Below are 7,906 nucleotides of genomic sequence, written 5' to 3' on the forward strand. Positions count from 1 at the left end.
TACTATCTGCTCAATAAATGTCAGCTGTTATTATCCGTGGCAAATTAGCGAGTGTATTCTGTACCGTTAGTGTGTTCTTAGGCTCTCATCTAACTGTATTACGTCCTTAAGAGAAAAGTTGCCAAATACATTTTGCACTACTTTGTGTTGCATCAACAAACCACCGATAAGGCTTATTTGCTTCTGGTGTAAAACAAAGACCCACCTCAGAGGCAAATACTACTGTAGTATACAGGCCAACATTCAGATGGAGTTAGATTCATCTAAAAGCTCTTCTGGAAAGCCATGCTGGAAATAATCAGATGTCATGGGTCTGTCACGTAATCCTGGTCCAAGAGCCTAACGAGAATCAGCTCCAAGTAGGGAGAAATGTCTCTTGTATCCAGTTTCAGTAGGAAGGACCACGATGTGCTCTGCATCTAGGGCCCCTTCCACAGCCACAATGCAGGGCACTGTTGCTACCCACGGTGAGGAAGCAGAGCCTCGGTGGGGTGAACATGCTCAGGATCCACCTCCACACGGCCATGAGAGGGCAGGACTTGAGACCCCCCCGCAGCCCAGGCTCGGAGCCCAGAGTCCTTCTGCAACGCCCCTCTGTTGGCCGCAAGCTTGTAGGTGATGGGCGGGAGCAGCGTGCGGGGACGTTAGGTCTCTGCCAGCCCTGCTAGGAGCTTCCAGGAACGTGCATTCTTCTTTAGTGACACTTTGTTGAGAAGATGTGTTGCTTTCTCTTCTTTACTTGGCAGGTTTCGAATACCCACGGTAGCTTTAACTACACAAAGATGTTTTCAAGAGTTCGAGGAAACCTTTTCATAAACAGCAGTCTTTGGGAAATTGCGGATTGGAGGCCCTCCTTCAGGCCTCCAGAGAGCAAGCGGGTTGCCCTTGTAGCCACACAAGCCACCTCGGCCTCGAGTGTCGGTCAGGAGGCCTCTCTCCTGAGTAGTGCTGGGGAGAGTTCACGGACGTGTGAGCTCAGTCCTAAGCCCGTTGGCTGCCCCCTGGAATACCATCATTCCCCTTGACCTGCACACGTTTGGTTTCATCTTCAACAGGAGAAAATCCTGGAAATCCGGCATTGTTTGGCCCCTTTTCTCACTAACCGATCCAGGCTTTTCAGAAATCGCTCTGCTTCATTCTAAACAGGAAGTTTCTGCAGGCAGTTGTACAAATGACACGGCTTTGTGTGGGATGTCACCTATTGTTACTGGAACAAAGACATTCTGAAATAAGGACAAAGCCTTCAAATCCGCCAGGGTCCCGGACCCTTCAATAGCCTTGCATTGTGTCTGGAGGGTGATTGAGTGAATTGGGTCACTCCAAGAATATACCTAAGCTTCTGAAACTCTGCTATTATTAGGGTTGCAAATAGCATTTCCAGTAGCTGTTCTAGCTGCTCTGCATATATGCAAAGCAGGGCTTTTCTAAATAGCTGTGGTTACCTGCATGGGTATAAAGAAATGGGGAAAAAATGTCTGTGGATTGACCCATAACTCAATCCTTCCACTCTTAACGTGTTAGGAATAGCAAAATATTTATTAACCGCGAGTGCAATTAAAGTTTTTTTGAAACACTGTGCACGAGTCATGTGGCTCTCCAGCTTTTAAGGCCTATGTCTGTAGAGTGTAGATGTTTTATATGATGTTAAAAGAAAGCCTGCGTCAGGAGAGAGAAATTCAGCTCCCAGTTAGCGGCAACTATCCAGTCCATGGCTTGCACCAATCCGTGGCTTCTCATCTCAAAGAATTCCGAGTGTGGGTTTTGGTATAATGAACTGTGTTTATAAAATGAAACTTATTCCCCTTGAAACAGGATTGCATTTAGCAGTGTTTTTCTTTATCTTAATAGCTAAATTGGTAAAACATTTTCAAAAATGTTATCTGAGACTATGTATGCAACAAAAATAATGAGATCATTATACATTCCCTTCCCTTTTTCCCTCTGTATGAAACAGCTCACTCAGCTAGATTTTGCACACGAGCATACCCTCCTCCTGCAATCAACCTCCCCCCTCCCTTGGTATCTGTGTCACATCTGTAGCAATGTGTGTGACTTATTTGTGGGGCTGCCGGTGCCTTGATAGTCAAGCAAGTGCCACAGAGGAAATCTACCTCTAATCCTTTAAATTCTATTTTTAACCAACACTGCCGGAGATTCCTTCCTTCTGTCTTTCCCTCTTATCGGGAGAAGATCTGCCTTTTCTCTACTAACATAATACTCTGCTTTGGAGCCCACACATTCCCGTGTCATTTGCTGCCTTATGAGAGCCCTTCTGCTTTTGTCTACAACTTGATCCCACCCAAAGGATGTTTCCTAGCAGTCTCCAAATTGATCTCATCTTCTGGCATTGCTCTAGGCAGGGATACATCGGGGCTAGGTAGAAAATGTCCCGATCTCTGCGGAGCAAACTCACCCATCCCTGTGTTCAGATGAAGTACCACTTGAACCAGGCACCTGAAATTCTAGGAGCTGTGAGTACAGGTACATAGACGGCACCTGTGGTTAACAGTCAATGTGGGAGCTTCACTCTAGAAATGCGGGGATCTCCTCTGCTATTTTGCTGTTAAAAAGCGAACTGCTAAGATTACCAGTCTGATTAAAAAATTAATACTATAGGGACACCTGTGACACAGTCAGTTGAGCATCTGACTCTTGGTTTCAGCTCAGGTCATGATCTCAGGGTCATGAGATCGAGCCCTGCGTCTGGCTCCACGCACAGCGGGGAGTCTGCTTGGGATTCTCTCTCTCCCTCTGCCCCTCCTCCCTCTCTAAAATAAATAAATAAATCTTTAAAAACATTAATACTATAATAATGCACATTGACTTCTTAACAAATCAGTGTGCTTCTGGTGCTTCAATTAAACTGAATAATTATTTAAGTAGAAGACCCCTACAAAAACTCAAAGTTATTCCAAAAATAGGGTATTAATTTTCTGTGTGATGAATTTAAGAAGTGATAAATGGATAGTAAACAATTTGCATGATTGGTATTGACCCTTCATAAAAGTAACCTGTGTTTTTTCTTTTCATGTGATTTCTACAACATACGGTTTGAATCATAGGGCACTCATAAGGAATTTTCAAGTTGTGTGTGACAGGAATGCAGCTCAGTGTAGATGAAACAAAAGGGAAACATATGGGCCCAGGGGACTCGAAGCTCTGGGAGTGACTGGTCTTTGGGTATAGCCAGACACAGGAGCTCAATGATATTACTGGAACTTTGTTTCATGCAATTCTGCTTCATATAATACTGGCTTCGTTTGAGACATGTTTTCTCAACTGGGTGGAAAGGAAGGTCTCCTTGGGATTTCGGGATCTCAGAAAAAGATACTTCCTGCTTCCTAACTGATACCTACCCATCTTAGGGCTCATGTTGGTCCAGTGAGGGTTGAATGCTGATTTGGGGATGAATGAGTGTGACTTGAATGGCCAGCCTGGATCACAGGCTTATCCTTATGACTAAGGGAAGTCGTCCCTCCTTGGATTGCAGCAAACAGGGGAGAGCCGTGTCACACACACTGACTTGCTTTTAAAGGTGAAGGACTTTAGGACCAAGGAGAACATATGGTTACTGGCTGTACCATACTTGCCTGGCACTTTGAAGATCACGGAACTTGGTGTTCATCTTAGTTCTGCTCTTTATTCATGAGAAAGTCTTAGAATTGATGTTTTAAAACATGTTGCAGCCTGGACAGTGCAGACTCTGTACAGTGTATATGGTAGGGACAGCCCCTGGCCCCAACCTTGTTGTGTTTATGTTTATTAAGGATTTTACAGTGAGTGCTGCCACCTTAGGATCTTTTGGTCTTATCTAAAGTAGAGAGAAGCTGAACGAATTGGCCAGGACCCAGAATACCCAATTTCTCGATCATTTGGTAGGTTCTTGAGGGTTATATGGAAAGAAGATCCTCCAGAAATGTGTTCTTTTTGTTTCTGGTTGGAGCTTTGGACTGAAGCTCTCTTGATGTGCTGTCTTGGGACCCATGTGAAATGTAAAGACTCCTTGGCACCCTTCCCTAGACCCATGTTCTATTCTTGGTCTGTGGGTGTAGGAACCTGACATCAGTAACCTCCCATGAGGCACAGAAAGGAAAAGCATTTGTCCCATATAGGCGTCTTGGTCTCCTCGGGCCAAAGGTTCAAAATCTTGTATCATCCTGTCTCTAGTTACATCCTTTTTCTTAACGATCCAATGTCATTGTTCCTCTTCCTTGTGAGGTAGACAAGTAGAGAGAGATGACTAAGTTCTCTCTAGAGCTTGGACCGAGCTACTAACAGAACCCGAGTCAGGCATGGCGAAGGCTGGAGGGTGGACATGGAGAGCGGTAACAGCAGACGGGATTTAAGGAGTGCACCTGTCTCCAACATCAGCGAGACTGGTTGGTGGTCTGCAAAAGCGATGGCTCAGCTCCTCTGACTCGGCCAAACAAGCCATCCAGGGGCCTGCCTTTGGGTGGTAACACTGTCCCTTCTGACTTGTGGGTCAGAGTGAAAGCAATGACATAGGATCAGTTCCCAGTATACAAATCAATTGTGCACTAAAGGTTAATTTAGAAATATGTTTATGTTCCTGTGGAAAAAAAACATGTTCCACATTCCAAAGTTATAAATGGTGTGTAGGTTCCTAGGCCACCGTTTATGATAGAATTATCATCCACAGTGTTGAATATTGTTGTGAATATTATTGTGAATATATGGTATTTCTTCTGGGTATGATTTAAAGACTACGTACAAAGATGTGATGTGTTTTGTTTGATGTTACATCAGATGGAGCAAAGCCTCCTCTCTGTGGCTCACTCCCTCTGCTGAATTAGCCTTTCACTGGTGCAATCTCTGTCAGAGCCTTTGTGTTACACATGTAAAGGGCCTTTAGCTTCAGAGTCTGGTAGAGAAATCTATCCAGCCCCTTCCAGGTACCCAACATAAATAGGGGTCACAGAAAACTCTGGAGCGAAAGGAGTTATAAATATCTGGGTGTGGAGTGACATGGAGCTCACACAGAGAAACAGGAAGAGTTTCTAGAATGTGCAATCTAGGTGAGCTCCACGCTTGAGGACTCACACAACAGCAGACGAGCCATTAGCAAACTGAAGTTGAGGGATGTTCCCATAATTGCTTCAAATATCATATCAGTGTTTTCTAAGAAATAACATATTACCCAAACAGCCAAACTTCCAACGTCCTTCCATTGTATCTTAATTTATTCCCTTGTATGGACCTTGTTTCTCAACAAGATGAATTCCTCATTAAACACCCCCAAACACGTCAACAACATCTTTTTCCCTATGTGAGTGTCTCCCGGACCTCACTTTTTTTTTTTTTAAAGATATTATTTATTTATTTGAGAGAGAGAGCAGAGCAAGAGAGAGAGAGATAGAGAGAGCGCACGGGTGGGGGGAAGGGGCAGAGGAAGAAGGACAAGCAGACTCCCTGCTGAGCAGGGAGCCCCACCGACGGGGGGCTCGATCCCAGGACCCTGAGACCACACCCTGAGCCAAAGGCAGACGCTTAACTGACTAAACCACCCAGGTGTCCCCGGACCACACTTTTAAACAGGACTGTGGGTGAGAAGGAAACTTAGCTGGAAAAGCCTCACGACTATGTCCCCAGGCCAGCTGTTGCAGCAGGCTCCTGACCTGGCGGTTCACTTGGCCTCCTGTTTTCCTTCATACATTTGTAAAGTGGTAGGTGTGCCGAATGAGAGCAGAAATGATTATAAGCTTCGGAACATTTAGCACACAAACTATAAAATTACTGGGTAATAAAGGTGCTGGAAACCTATTAAAGTGATTTGCCCTCCCTGTGATTCTCATAAGCAGTGGGTTCGGACTAATTACACTGAAAACTCCGAGCGTGTGTCATGGTCCCCTGGAGAGGACTCAAGGCCTCTGCTTCCAACTCAGGCCGTCATGAAGGAAGTCTGCTCTTCACAGAACAAAATGTTTTCCAGTTAGTGGAAATAATAGTGATGCCAATCTAGAAAGTGTAAGCAAGGTGTTAAAATGCTGCTGTAAACTTTTAGAAACGTAGAGAATGTGCGAGATCAAAGTAAATTCTCTGCCTTGATATATTTATCTAGCAATCGAAGTCCAAAAAATGCCATTAGGTAGTTATTTTAAAATAAATTGTTTTCATTTTTAATATAGAGATATGTAAGGAGAAAAGCGGGCATCGACTCTACCACCAAGACATTTTTAACAATGAGAAGTGAATGACCTGCACATGGAACATTAAAGCAGAACAGACAGCTATAAAATAAAATAAACTCTTCTCTTTATTTAATTTTCTCCACCCCAAAAAAGTAACAGCTGTTTACCCTATACTCCTTCTTTAGTATCTTCCCAGAAAGATAATGCACACACTTGCTCACATATGCACACACACACTCGATGCAATATTTAAATCCAGCAACGCTTGACTGTGACTGCCCATCCACAGAGAGCTTGCTGGGTGCCCGCCAACCCATGCCCTGCTGAGGGACCCTTAACTATGGCCACCGTAACCCATCAGGTGCATTTTGGCTTTGGGTTCCTTTTAGCCACTTACTTGCAATTTAACAGAATTTTGTCTTACTTGAGCCCTGACTCCTTTGTGCTTTTTTAATGAGTCTCTTATTCTGCTCAGAGACTAAAGCAGTTCTATGAAAAGTCTAAGAGAAACCACCAAAGTAAACAACAACAAAGAAAAGCATTGCTAAATACATATTTATATCTTTTATTTATTTATTTATTTATTTTTTAAAGAATGCACGGCCACGTGGTGGCACAGTGGACAGGGGGCACCTGAGTGGACAGCGCGAGAGACGGAATCCCAGGTCCCCAGAGGGAAGGGCCAGCCTCGCAGGGCGCCGGGGACCGCCCCCCGTTTTGGCTGCAGCTAGGGCACAGCGCTGCGTCATCCCGCCCCTGTGCCGGGATCGCCGGGACTGGTCCTCCGTGGAGTAAAAGCCTCCATGTGCGGAGCCTCAGTTTCCCCACCCGCGGATGTCAGAGAAGAGCAAAATATGGAACGCTTCACGAATTTGCGTGTCATCCTTGCGCAGGGGCCATGCTAATCTTCTCTGTATCGTTCCATTTAGTATATGTGCTGCCGAAGCGAGCACTATATCTTTTAATACTTAAATTATTTCCCTGATAAACTAAAATCTTGGTGGCACCTGGATTCCATATGCATCATTACAGACATCCACACACTGAAGAGCTAGTTCATGGTGGTGCTGCGAATGTGATTTATCTGTCGACTGACTTCTGGTCACTCTACTCTGGGTGATGCAAAGATGTCACTCTGACCACAGAAAAGGATACTGGCAGAAAAATAGCAGCCATATATTATCAATATAACAAAGGCCTGGCTAGCTGTCAAAATAAAGGGCTTTCTGTAGCCTGTAGATTTCTAAATAAATATAGAAATGCCTGCCTCCTCCCAGTGCCTTCACCAGAGAGATTGTTGTAGGATACGAAGTAGCTGGACCAGAGGGAAGGAAGAGGGGGAGAGGGAGTCAGAGCGAGCAGAGAAGGCATATTTTTAAAAACCTATATTCCCTTTTTGCCTCCTCTTAGATTTCAGAATACTGGTAACGCTTGAGCCCTGCTAGACTCAACAGTGAGGCTTGGATGTGCTTGAGCTCTCTAGGAGGGGTTTCATGAACTCTGAATTCCTTCTTGCGGCAGGAAAAATGTATTCACTTCATCCCAGAGAGGATGAGCTTTTCCCACGCTCCATCCTGTCTTCCTCAGCAGACTTTGGGAGGCACGGTAAGGGATGGGCTGAGTGGGTCTTTGCTCCCAGGGGATCCACACTCCAGGAGGAAAAGGTGCATGAACCATGACCTGTATCCAAGAAGGAAGAGTTCAGCGACAGTAAGAGGGACATGGGCGCTACCATGGAGGGAGATCCTTGGGGGCTG

The 7,906-nt window shown here is 45.0% G+C and overlaps 1 non-coding gene across 1 annotated transcript; it reads right to left on the minus strand.

Annotated features, from left to right (window-relative positions):
• Window positions 1-6,997: 6,997 nt before the first annotated feature.
• Window positions 6,998-7,102, minus strand: LOC118533432 (U6 spliceosomal RNA). Its single transcript, XR_004916228.2, has one exon. It is a non-coding gene; the product is annotated as a U6 spliceosomal RNA (small nuclear RNA).
• Between the last annotated feature and the right edge of the window lie 804 nt (window positions 7,103-7,906).

Source organism: Halichoerus grypus, chromosome 6 (assembly GCF_964656455.1).
Source record: "Halichoerus grypus chromosome 6, mHalGry1.hap1.1, whole genome shotgun sequence".
In the NCBI taxonomy this organism is placed as follows: domain Eukaryota; kingdom Metazoa; phylum Chordata; class Mammalia; order Carnivora; family Phocidae; genus Halichoerus; species Halichoerus grypus.